The 13,231-nt window shown below is 40.5% G+C and overlaps 2 protein-coding genes across 6 annotated transcripts in view; one reads left to right on the top strand and one right to left on the bottom strand.

The window, feature by feature from the left end:
• Positions 1-13,231, bottom strand: part of CHLSN (cholesin) — a 196,280-nt gene that overhangs the window by 87,110 nt on the left and 95,939 nt on the right. The window lies entirely within an intron of this gene.
• The window catches only part of GPR146 (G protein-coupled receptor 146), a 67,288-nt gene that overhangs the window by 39,881 nt on the left and 14,176 nt on the right, over positions 1-13,231 (top strand). For 3 of the 4 annotated variants that reach the window (XM_074965238.1, XM_074965237.1, XM_074965235.1), the window contains exon 2: positions 4,070-4,196. The gene's annotated coding sequence lies outside the window, so the exon portion shown is untranslated. The remainder of the gene's footprint in view (positions 1-4,069; positions 4,197-13,231) is intronic. The other variant, XM_074965236.1, reaches the window with a different exon arrangement.

The following is a 13,231-nucleotide window of genomic DNA, read 5'->3' as shown; positions in this document are numbered from 1 at the left end:
CACCGGTGCTCCAGGCAGCGCGGTAAGGGGTCAGGGGAGTTTGGGTGGGGGGGGCATGGACGGGGTTGGTGCGGTCAGAGGGCAGGGAAAAGGGGGGTTGAATGGGGGCAGGGGTCCTGGGGGGTAGTCAGGAAGGAGAAGGGGGAGTTGGATGGGGTGGCGGGGGGCAGTCACGGGCGGGGGTTCTGGGGGTGGTCAGGAAGAAGCGGTGGTTGGATAGGGCAGGGGTCCTGGGGGGCAGTCAGGAATGAGAGGAGGGGTTGGGTTGGGCGGCGGGGGTCCGGGGGCGGTTAGGAGACAGGGAGCGGGGGTGTGTGGATGGGGCAGGGGTCCGGGGGGGGGGGGGGGGGGCGGGCCACGACCCCCTCCCCTATCCAGCCCTCCATACAATTTCCAAAACCCAATGTGGCCCTCAGGCCAAAAAGTTTGCCCGCCCCTGCCCTAAGGGCTTCAAATATTTGGATAGTCAAAGTTGCAACATATGTTTGTTTGTTAGTTTTTCTGAGTTTTCTAATAAACCTCACAATTTTAATTGTTCGGTAGCTGGAAAAATGAACAAAACGCCTCAAATATACTAGGTTATAAACATACAGGAAAACAGTTCCTGCTCTTAAGACCTCACAATCTAAAACTTGCAAATTAATCTCATCCGTGGGATCCCGTTTGCAATCTCAATTTTTCTTAAATTAATTACCAAATTCACTATATGGATATTTTTATGACTGGATACTGATTAATATTTTGAATACTCACTCACCTAATACAAATTAATTAACCAGATCTCAGTAGATCTAAATATTATTATTATATTTATTATTTCTCTTCTGCTTAAACAATTATACTGAAAGATATTATATTGGAAAAATTAGATAAATATCAACTAAGAGCACAAACACTATTGACAAGTACCTCCATTCAGCTTTTCGTATGTGACAATAACTCCCATTGATGTTTGTACACATTATACACATATGGCAATGACACTATTATATATCCACTGATTTACTAATGTTACACAGGTAAATGAAAATGTGATGTATTTCAACACATGCACTTGGGTAAATATAAAATTATATTGCAGCCACCACAAAAATATTAAACAACTAAGCCCTAGTTTTTCTTTAGTCTGTTGATGAATTCAACTTAGTAATTTTTAACCTAACTCAGCAGATATAGGCTATTCTATTTTATATAGTATTAAACATTCCTTAAAAACCTAATGTTTGAAGTTTATTATCATACTTGCATGAACAAAACCAAAGTCGATACAAGATTGCTTTTATTATTTAACATTTGTATACAGAATACACACCTGACTTTTCCATTGTCTGTATCAAGTCTGCTAATACTCCAGAAATAACTTCATTTGAACCATTCACTGACTTCAGCTTTATTTGAGCCATTACAATGCACTTAGTAGTCAAGGTTCTGCTCTAATCAAATAAGACTTTTATGCTATCCACATTACTTCTAAGTGCAAACACGCAATAGCTTTATGGAATCGTCAAAGGGGACTATATGAAAGGCATTGTTATATCTCAGACTGTATATTACTCAAGCTAACATCAACAAAATTGTACATTTGACTGATAGTAATCTGAGAAATTAAGGGTGAAATTTATGATGATGAGGTTCCACAAAGCTCTAAGAACCACTCAAGCCCTGTAATGCTTCTGCTTGGTGGAGATGGGGGTTGGGAGCAGGAGTATGTTAGGGTATATTTACCCTGCAAAAAAAAAAAACCCCTGTGACGGTGAGTCAGAGCCTGGGTTTACAGACTTGGGGGGTTCATGCTATGGGGTTAAAAATAGCAGTGAAGCTCCACCCTTGGGCTGGAGGTTGGGCTCTGAAACTCAGCAAGCGGTGGTGGGGATGTCTACGCTGCTGTTTTTAGCTCTGTAGTATGAACCCGCAGACTTGGGCTCTGAGGGGTACAGTGCAAAAAAAAAAGCCCCTGTAACAGCAAGTCTCACAGCCTGGGTCAACTGATTTGGGTGCGCTACAGGGCTAAAAATAGCGGTGTGGACATTCCTGCCCAGGTTGGAGCTCTGGCTCTGAGACTCTCCTCTGTTGCTGGGTTTCAGAGCCTGAGCAGGAACACCTACACTGCTATTTTTAGCCCCACAACACAAGCCTGAATCACTTGACCTGGGCTCTGAAACTCTCTGCCAGGTTTTTTGTTGAAGTGAAGATGTACCCTTAGTGTGTAAAGCAGCCTCAGAGGAGCTCCGAACAGGCTAAAGTGACTAAGTGAGAATTACCGGTGCATGGGACCAGCCTCAGAGGAGCTCCAAACAGACTAAAGTGAGAACTATCAGGGCATGGGATCCTGCCTTAACTGAGGCACAGGGTGGGGAGACCCCTATAACACAAGCTGTGGCCACTATTCCAGCTGTAGAATAAAAGATGCAGGGAGCCTTGTGGTCTGGCTAAAGGATGGAAGGGGGAGAACCATTGTATCCCCCAACCCTTACATTTGTTTTCTCCACAAAGTTAATTTATTGAGGTTTATGACTTTAGAAGGTCTGAATTTCACCAGTAAAGCATATTTCACATTACATTTTATAATCCCTACAACCATCATGGGAGTTTTCTCAACTGTAAATCACAACAGATCAAATTTTTGTGTGATTCAAAATACAAAATAAATAAAATCCTATCCACATAATGGTCTACTGCCAAAAGTATAATTAATATATAAATATAAAATTGTACAAGCCGTTTTAACAATAGAAAAATAATCATCCAGAGCTGCCGAACCTTTCTTAGTCCATATAAATACAACTCTGGGGGGGGGGAGGAAATGTGCATCTTATCTAACAACTTAACAGCCAACTAACAATAGAGCATATAATGGAAATGCTGACAGACGTAACTACAGCAGAGTTCCCAGAGCCACTAGACTATTATATAGATTATAAATAAGAAATGATGGAGTCATTCTTTTACCTTTTCTAATGTCTAATCTCCTCAATAAACCACAACATTATTTAATTAGGCAATTTGTGGTTTACCTGTAAATACTGCTAAACAATATACGGTTCTGCTTTTCAGTTGTTCACTCTAGGTTGATTTTAAATGTATTTTGTATTGTGAAGATTTATCTTACAAGATAGTTTAAGAATAAAAATAAGCAACTAATGGTTTCAGGAGCTGAAAAAATACATTTTGGGCTCAATCTTATTCCCACTGACATCAATGACAAATTTCCCATTGACTTCAATGGGAGGAGGATCACTTCCTTCTTCTGTTAATAAAAAGTTGTGTTACACATTGCTGATTATTGCTTGGGGGAGGAAGGAGAACCTACATAAATTAAATTGCTCATTATTGTCTGAAGTAAAGGCAAATTATTTCAGGGTCATCTGAATCCAAGCTAAATAATTGGAATCAATGTACAATACACTCTTTATTCAAATGCAACTAATTTAGATACTTAAAATCTCATTTGTTTAAAATAAAAAATGTTTGTAACATTGCAAGAGCAATTGATAAAGTCTTCCTTAGTGATATCTTGTTATTAAAATCATGCCATATTCTTGCTGAACGACTGAAAATGTTCCTAGAACATGCCATATTACGGTAGTATAAACCACTGTAAGCATGTTTTAAAGACTGCCCTAAATTAGAATGGCTCTGATTTTCAGCCCTAACCTTAGTTATGCTCTGGATCCATTTAGTATTTGCTTTATGTATGTAACTGTATTATAAGTCAACAGTTCTCAAGCCAGGATAATGCTTTTTAATATGTGCTTTAAAAAAAACACAAAAGTGTTCATGATTGTGCACACTGTTACACAGAATAGGCCTCTGAGTAACGATCAGACCCCATGATTAATGCCCCTTAACCCTCCTGACTTAATCACTTAGAGATATCAGGGTGGAGGGGTTGTTTTTGTAATAGACCTCTCAGCCAATCAGAGCATGCAGCTAAAGCTTAAAGGATTATACGTGTGTGTATGTGTGGGGGGAAGTCACATGTATATACAGAGTTCAGTAACACTAACAAGAGTGGTGCAGTGGAGTCAGCGTTCTTTTTCTAAGCTCTGCTATTGTTTATTCTTAATAGAGAAATGAGACATTGGAGATTCTGCTGAACTTATTCTGAAAAAGCTTCCAATACCAGCAAAATGTTTCTGCCTGCTATCAAGAAATCCATTTGCTACAGCCTCAAACAACAGGGACGTTCTTACCGGGTGAGTTTTTGACAAGTTCACATTGTAGCTTGCTCTTATTTTTCAAGCAGCCTGCATAATAATTTAGGTATCAAACACAAACACCAACTCAGTGAAGTTGAATGGTTTCTTCATCAGAAGACAATATGCAGCTTATATGGTGCACCTCTAGAAAGAGAAACCATGTTTTTGAAATGTGTGCATGTTACTGCTTTTATTATGGACTGTTCAAAGGAAAATGCTACAGTAGACTCTTTTGTGTGCACATTAATCCTCATTCATTTCCATGATATTAACCTTGATTGTTCAACTACTGTTTATTTTCATTTTTGTACAATTTTAAAAGTTAAAATTCATTATATGCTTATTTTTACCCCTTATCGTTTATTTTAAATATGGAGTTCTGCCAGCAGAGAATTTAGTCTGTCTGTTCTTTTAACAAAATAGAAAAAAATACCTCTCTTGAAAAACCAGTATACTCACTGAAAAAAAATGTTATTTTTACATATTTTATTCACCACTACAATAGCAAATACTACAGTAAACTGTACTGTGTAATAAAATTGGAAAGTAGTTAAAAGACATTGCAATGGCCCAATTCAATTCACGCTAGAGTCAAAGAAAAGTCTCCCACTGAAATCAATGGAAGTTGCACTGGTCCCCAAATTAGCCAAAGAAAATGGCAATCAAACATTTTGAATAAGATAATGCCTTTGAATTTCTGTTCTTGATCTGTAATAATGACCTTAAAGGAATGGAAAAGAGAACTATACATATTTTGCAAAAGCTAAACATAGGTCCCAGTCCTGCATATGCTTAAATTTATGTTCTAGCAGTCCCAGCATCCCTGTTGCTACCTGTGGTTCAGCACTGATATATATTTTACATCCGTGGGCTGTGTAAAAACAATTTGTTATCCATTGCAAAAAACCCTGGCTGTGTGATAAATTAATTACTAGTCAATCTAAAGACTACACTGTAATTGTAAGTATTGGTATTTATTTCACTGCTGATCATTTCATTATTATATTGTATTGGGGTAGTATGTAGAAGCATCAGTCAGGGTTTATGGCCCCTTTGTGCTAGGCACTGTAAACAAACAACGGAGAGGTCCCTGCCCCAAAATCTTGCAGTTTAAATATACGAGGAGAGACAAACGAAACACACAACAGACAGATGGATAGAGAACAAGGTAACAGTGAGACAATTAATATAATAAGTAGTGGTCTTAGCACAGCAACTGCCTAGCCATTATCAAATGTTTTGTAGCCATCCCAGCACAGCTGAGTTTTTCAAAAAAATCTGAAGGAGAAAAATGTAGTGGCTTTCTGGATTTTTATGGAAAGCTTTTCCTACGCATATGGGGTGGCATTCAAGAAAGCACAAAAATACTTATAGGAAAATTTGACTAGTCTCTGCTCTGTACAGTAGCTTGCTCAGTAGAACCTTATGGTGTAGTCGGATTGCTAGTTTGGTGTAGAGACCTTTGTTTGACCAGATGTTGTCTATCCTTCCAAAGTGGTGTTTGCTTTTCCTAATCTCAAATGAATATCTGTATTGCAGACACCTTCAAATGTCATCACACTCCCCAGATAGCAGAATTCTTCTATCTGTTCGATTTCTATTCCAGCCACGTACACCTTTCCATCTGTGGTCCAGTTTCCTATCTTCATAATCTTGTTTTTTCTCAGCTTTTCCCTTCAATCCAATTTTTGCTGCTTCCTATTCTACCTCTGATGTAAGGGCCCTATGTTGTTCCATGTCATACTTAGTAAAGCAATACTGTCGGCAAAGTCAAGGTTGTATAACTCATCTTCGCTAACCCATTTGACACTGTCCACAATGCCTTTTGTTGACCACTTGATCACCTAGTCTATTGTTAATGCCAAGAGGACTGTTGATAACGAACACGCTTGTCTAACTCCAGTCACAATATCAAACCACTCAGCCAGGCCTGTATCTGATCTTACTGGGCATCTACTTCTGTCATATATACTCCTTCTTATGTTGATCAGCTTGTGTGGTGTCCCATAGCTTCTAGCAATATTCCACAGGGTCTCTCTCTGGACACTAATGAACACTTTCTTAAAATCTATAACATTAATTAAAATGGTGTGATGAACTGGGGTTCTGTCTGTACCACTTCTTAATTATAGATGATTTTATGACACTGTAATATGGAAAGTACGGCTGTCAAGTGATTAAAAAAATTAATCGCACCGTTTAGCAATAACAGAATACCATTTATTTAAATATTTTGGATGTTTTTTACATTTTCAAATATATTGATTTCAATTACAACACAATACAAAGTATACAGTACTCACTTTATATTTATTTTTATTACAAGTATTTGAACTGTAAAAAAACAAAAGAAATATTATTTTTCAATTCACCTAATACAAGTACTGTAGTGCAATCTCTTTATCATGAAAGTTGAACTTACAAATGTAGAATTATGTACAATAAAACTGCATTCAAAAATAAAACCATGTAAAATTTTGGAGCCTACAAGTCCACTCAGTCCTACCTCTTGTTCAGCCAATTGCTCAGACAAATAAGTTTGTTTACATTTGCAGGAAATAATGCTGCCTGCTTCTTGTTTACAATGTCACCTGAAAGTGAGAACTGGCGTTCTCAGGGCATTGTTGTAGCCAGTGTCGCAAGATATTTATGTGCCAGATGTGCTAAGGATTCATATGTCCCTTCGCTTCAACCACCATTCCAGGGGACATGCGTCCATACTGATGACGGGTTCTGCTCGATAACAATCCAAAGCAGTGCGGACCAATGCGTGTTCAGTTTAATTATCTTGAGTCAGACGCCACCAGCAGAAGGTTGATTTTTCTTTTTTGGTGTTTCGGGTTCTGTAGTTTCCGCATCAGAGTGTTACTTTTTTAAGACTTCTGAAAGCATGCTGCACATCTCATCCCTCTCACATTTTGGAAGGCACTTCAGATTCTTAAAGCTTGGGTCAAGTGCTGTAGCGATCTTTAGAAATCTCACATTGGTACCTTCTTTGAGTTGTCAAATCTGCAGTGAAAGTGTTCTTTAAAAGAACAAAATGTGCTTGGACATCATCTAAGACTGCCATAACATGAAATATATGGCAGAGTGCAGGTAAAACGGAGCAGGGGACATACAATTCTCCCCAAATCGTTCAGTCACAAATTTAATTAACACATTTTTTTTTTTAACGAGCGTCATCAGCATGGAAGCATGTCTTCTGGAATGGTGGCCAAAGCATGAAGGGGCCTGAATGTTAAATACCTTACAATGCCGGCTACAAAAGTGCCATGCAAATGCCTGTTCTCACTTTCTGGTGACACTGTAAATAAGAAGAGGGCAGTATTATATCCTGTAAATGTAAACAAACTTGTTTGTCTTAGCGATTGGCTGAACAAGAAGTAGGACTGAGTGGACTTGTAGGCTCTGAAGTTTTTACATTGTTTTGTTTTTGAGTGCAGTTATGTAACAAAAAAACCCTACATTTGTAAATTGCAATTTTATGACAAAGAGATTGCAGTACAGTACTTGTATGAGGTGAACTGAAAAATACTATTTCTTTTGTTTATCATTTTTATAGTGCAAATATTTGTAATAAAAATAATATACACTTTGATTTCAGTTACAACACAGAATACAATATATATGAAAATGTAGAAAAACATCCAAAATATTTAATAAATTTTAATTGGTATTCTATTGTTCAACAGTGCAATTAAAACTCCGATTAATCACGATTAATTTTTTTGAGTTAATCACATGAGTTAACTGCAATTAATAGACATCCCTAATAGAAAGCCTATATGTATGTGGATCCCCCAGAATTGTGTCATCTCTCTGCCAGGTCCAGAGACGATGGTGAGTGATCAGCACTTAGTGATGGGCTATTCAAAGTTAAACACCTTCGGACAATGGGTTTGCTCTAGCTGGGAAAAGACACATCCTCCTCTTGCCTGAAAGGAGAGGAGGGTTGAGAGCAGTGGAAAATTACCAAAAGGCACAACAAAAGAAGCAGGTAACCCCAGCAGCAGTGTATAAAAGCACAGCACTTGGAGCAAGGGCCATTTTTCAACTGATTAAGATGAGGGAGGCTGCTTGCAGGGGGCTGGGTAGGCAAGGGAGTGGAGGACCCTGCTTGCCTGCCTGCAGGAATACAGCTGATCTCTGCCTCCCCCTCCCCCGGGAGTCCCAAGGGAAGGGTAAGCTAATGAGGAACATTGCGTATAAGATGTTTTTATTGTTTTGTCTGATCTGTATTCTTCTGTGCTTTACATGATTAAATATAAAAGCATAAATATATTAGATTGTACAAAGTGTGTGTGTGTGTGTGTGTGTGTGTGTGGACTGCTTCACAACTGTTGCATGCCCCTGAGAGAGTTAAATAGTAAACTAGATTGTTTCACACTTTTGGGGTGGAGTTCTGGGAGGGCAGTGTGTCTGCAGGGTCAGTGCTATCCCCAGAGAGGCTAGGTGGCTTGACAGCCAGTTCCAACACTCAAGAATGATGCCAGATAGAAGGACTGCACTCTGAGATTGTGCTAAGAGACCCTGACATTGGGGCAGTGGCTGAAATACCCTGGGGATTTGGAATAGCAGAGGCTTGGATTCACCTCCCCTGAGTGTCCAGGAAGGGGCAATCTGTAGGATCTGTGACAGATGGGATTTTGCCAAGCTGTAACTTTTTTGATGATCTATCAAAGAGTAAATATCAGTTCACTGGTTTCAGAGTAGCAGCCGTGTTAGTCTGTATTCGCAAAAAGAAAAGGAGTACTTGCGGCACCTTAGAGACCAAACAATTTATTTGAGCATAAGCTTTCGTGAGCTACAGCTCACTTCATCGGATGCATTAGCGGTAGCTCACGAAAGCTTATGCTCAAATAAATTGGTTAGTCTCTAAGGTGCCACAAGTACTCCTTTTCTTTTTATCAGTTCACTGTTAGCTACCTACTGTCATGCTGAATAGAATAAAGGTAGCAGTGGATGAAATATTACAAGAAGAACAGACTGGATTCCGTCCAGGTAGACAAAGGCATATAGAGCCTGATCCAAAGCTCACTCACATCAGTAAGAGTCCTCCCACTGACTTCAATGGGTTTTGGATCAAGCTCACAGTAAAACAACAAAAAGAATGAGGAGTACTTGTGGCACCTTAGAGACTAACAAATTTATTTGAGCATAAGCTTCCGTGGGCTAAAACCCACTTCATCGAATGCATGTCGGTTTTAGCCCACAAAAGCTTATGCTCAAATAAATGTGTTAGTCTCTAAGGTGCCACAAGTACTCCTCATTCTTTTTGCCAATACAGACTAAACTTGGCAGCCACTCTGAAACCAGTAAAACAAAAGTCCCTCGCCCAAAACAGTTTACAAAATAACCGCTATTTTTGCATGTGCATTAAAATGTTACCCTGTTCCCAAAATAATCAAATTAAATAAATTAAAATAGTATTCAGTCACAGCTGGAATTATAACGTGAAATAAATAAATTCACCACTGACCTCATAATGGCAGCTAACGATATCTATAGTCTAGATACCTGGCAAAATTAAAGATCACTCAGTGTCCAAAAACAAAAACCCTAAACAAAATGCTCAGACTTTCTCTGACAACTAACAGGACAATAATTTTATATACAACAGACATGGTACATTTTAGAGTCATGTCATCATTGGTATTCTACTTGTTCAGCCAGCAGCTGAATTTTCCTTCCAGACCTTAAACCAAATCAAACCGGTTACCTACCAATTTCTATACCCATTATGTGGAAAACAAATACTGTTTGTATTGGTGCATTTCCTGGAAACCTTTATTCAGTACTGCGTCCTTGCAGGCTGAGGCTGGAGAATGAGTCTATTTCACAACAGGAGTTTCCTATGGAGCCAGTGTAATGCACTCCTAACAAGTCACCAGGTCAGCTTTACCTCACTTTAGCGATAGGAAGTGGCTCAATTTCAGGAAAACCGCCTTCTGCACCTCCTGTCAGTTTTTGCAACTGGCAGCAGAACAGCTACTGGGAATGGCTTAATAATGCCAAGTTTCATCAGTGTTCCCTGTCTCAAATTCTAAGCACAGGTGAATCTAACAAAATGGAGATTGTATTAAGGAAGAACTGTAGTTTCCTCCATGCCAAGTCACGGGGTTAAATTTAATTCTGTTGTACTTTCACTAGAATCATTGGACATGCTGCTTCTCACACTAGGGTTGAATTTGGCCCATACTATCCAGGATAGAAGTCATTTTTGTCAACTTCGATTGCAAAGGGTTGAGCTGCTTTAATGCAGCAATGTTGATTTAAATGGGCAGAAGGATATTGTGAAGTTAACATATGCTCCATACAGCAGGGATCCTCAACAACAGGGGCGGCGAGTTATATGGGCCCATGGTGCCTGTGCTCCAGGAATATTCAGAGCACAGGGGCCCGTCTCCACCAGTGTTCGGGGCCGGGTCTTTCCCCCAGCCCTGCCTGCTGCCCCTGCACACCCCGCCTGGAGTGTCTCTCAGCCCTGACTGCTGCCCCCAAGCAATTTAAAAAGGCCTGGGGGCCCTGGCCGCCGCCACCACCACCGGCTTCCTGTCCACTCTCGCTCCACACCACTCCCGGAAGTGGCTGGCACGGCACGGCACGGCCCTGTGGCCCCTGGGGAGGGTGTGTGTCTGCACGCTGCCCCTGCCCTGACTGTTGACTCTGCAGCTCCCATTGGCTGGGAACTGCGGCCAATGGGAACTAAGGGGGCGGTGCCTGCGGGCAGCAGCGAGTGTGGAGACCTCCTGCGCCCCCTCACCCAGAGAGGGATATGTGCCGGTCACTTTGGTAAGCACCACACCCCTCACTCTCTCCCGCACCCCAACCCCCTGCCCCAGCCCAGAGCCTGCACCCCGCATCCAAACTCCCTCCCGGAGCCTGCCCCCCGCACCTCTTCCTGCACCCAAACCGCCTGCCCAAGCCCAGAGCCCCATCCAGCACCAGATTCCCTCCCACCAGAGCCCAACCCCTCACCCCTCCTGCACCCAAACTCCCTCCCACCAGAGCCTGAACCCCAAACCCCCTCCCGCACCCAAACTCCCTCCCAGAGCCTGAACCCCAAACCTCCTCCCGCACCCAAACTCCCTCCCAGAGCCCGCACCCCCTCCTGTACCCCATGCCCAAACATCCTCCTAGAGCCTGCACCCCTCCCGTACCCAAACTCCCTCCCAGAGCCCGTACCCCATCTGCACCCAAACTCCCTCCCAGAGCCTTAGGCAAGTGTTGGGGCGGGGGGGACTTGGTGCGGCGGGCAGGACTTGGGACCCATTCTGGGCACCACCAAAAATTATACAAACCTGCTGCCCCTGCTCAACAAGTAACTCTTAAGTATGATGGAGATTCTGAAATCCGGCTACTTGTGCTGCCCCATAAAAGAAGGTGTGAATGGTATATTTTACATGGACAGGATTCCTTTCACAGCTTCCTTTCACAGATGAAATGAAAACATTTCAGGGCTATAATCGTGAAATGTCTTGTGGCTTTCTGTGCTTTCACAAATAGTACCTTAGTATTTCTTTGTATCTTGTGATCTTGATGTACCCATTCCCATTCTTATTTTGGTTTTGGCTTCATAAAATGTAAAATATTTTCTCTTTAAGGCAATCACAACTGCTCTATGCACTGGTATTCTGTGGGCTGCAAGAGTTTGCAGGACGAGCTGAAAACTGCGTTAGTTTAAATGTCCATCAGATAACAAATGGTCCCAATGACTGATACATAGAATAAGATTCTGTTTTTTTGATAGGTCATGACCCAAATGGTGCATTATTTTCAAGACATCAGAGTAAACTGTTTGACTAAATACTTCCATTTCATATAATAGGCCAAATTCATCAACAGGGTTAAGTCTGTTGAAGTTACTGCTAAACACATCATTATAGAACGAATTCTTTTCAAGGTTACTTATCTTTCTCTGGTTCTTTGTTAGGTCTATAGGTTCACAGTGTTTCATATTAAAAGAAACTTCAATTTATGTTCAGCTTTGAATTTCATGTGCATGTATTTTAAGGTTGAAGGTGTGGAGTGCTCCACAGCAAACAGTTTATGTGACATACTGGTGTAGCACACAAGAAATTCTGCAGTGGGTCCATTTAAATTTTAAAATGGAAGTCTTTACTGACCCAAATATGAAAATGAATAGTACAACATATGCAGCAACCTTCATGTTATTCACCTTGATAGTAAAGTAAATTCATTTTATGTTGCCTCAACTTTTTCTTTTTCAATGTACTGCAGAATTTTGGACTGACAATGAGTAACTGCATTGGAGAAATTGTTTGTTTGGGGAAAAAGCTGCACCCAAAAAGGGATGGCAGGTGGATTGGGATGGTAGTATGACGACAATGACTGGATATTCATGCTAAATGATCACGAGTGAAGTAATCAACAATGTTGACATTTAAATTGTCACTTCTTGCTTTCCACGTTTTCCTATTTTGGGAAAGGCTATTGTGTAAGTCATCATCATGTGAAGTGTGTTTAGTTTTCTTGCTCTACACTGCTTCTAGTTATTATTACTATTTAAGATATAAATTATGCTGGACTATAGAGTGTGTACTACAGAAGTGACGAATACTTGACAATACTTTGTTTTCCTTAAGACAGTTTTTTGAAAATAAAATCCAATAAATCTTTGTGTATAATAAAAAATATTTTTCCATTTCCACATACTAAGTAAGTTCAGACTTGTTGGATGGGTATCTGTATTCACTGTGCAAAGATTGCTTACTTTAATGGATATGGCTTTTGTTTAACTTGTATTACTTATGTTATTTCTTTAGATTTGTACAAAAATAAACCCCAAGGATCTCCAGTTTTGCTGCAAAAAATTGTTACATTGCAAAAATGTCATAAATGCGTAATGCATAAATGCAAAAATGATTATGAGGCATTCAAGTCAGGACTGTGCTCTTCTCTGTGGGGGAGACGGGGAGGAAAACACCTCTCAGACATTCTGAATGGGAAAAGAGGGGCAGTCACCTCCCCACATTGAGGCTCCATTGAGTTTTGGTGTTAAAACCAAATCA

Source organism: Natator depressus, chromosome 10 (assembly GCF_965152275.1).
Source record: "Natator depressus isolate rNatDep1 chromosome 10, rNatDep2.hap1, whole genome shotgun sequence".
Taxonomy (NCBI): Eukaryota; Metazoa; Chordata; order Testudines; family Cheloniidae; genus Natator; species Natator depressus.
This window is presented reverse-complemented; position numbering and strand designations above follow the sequence as displayed.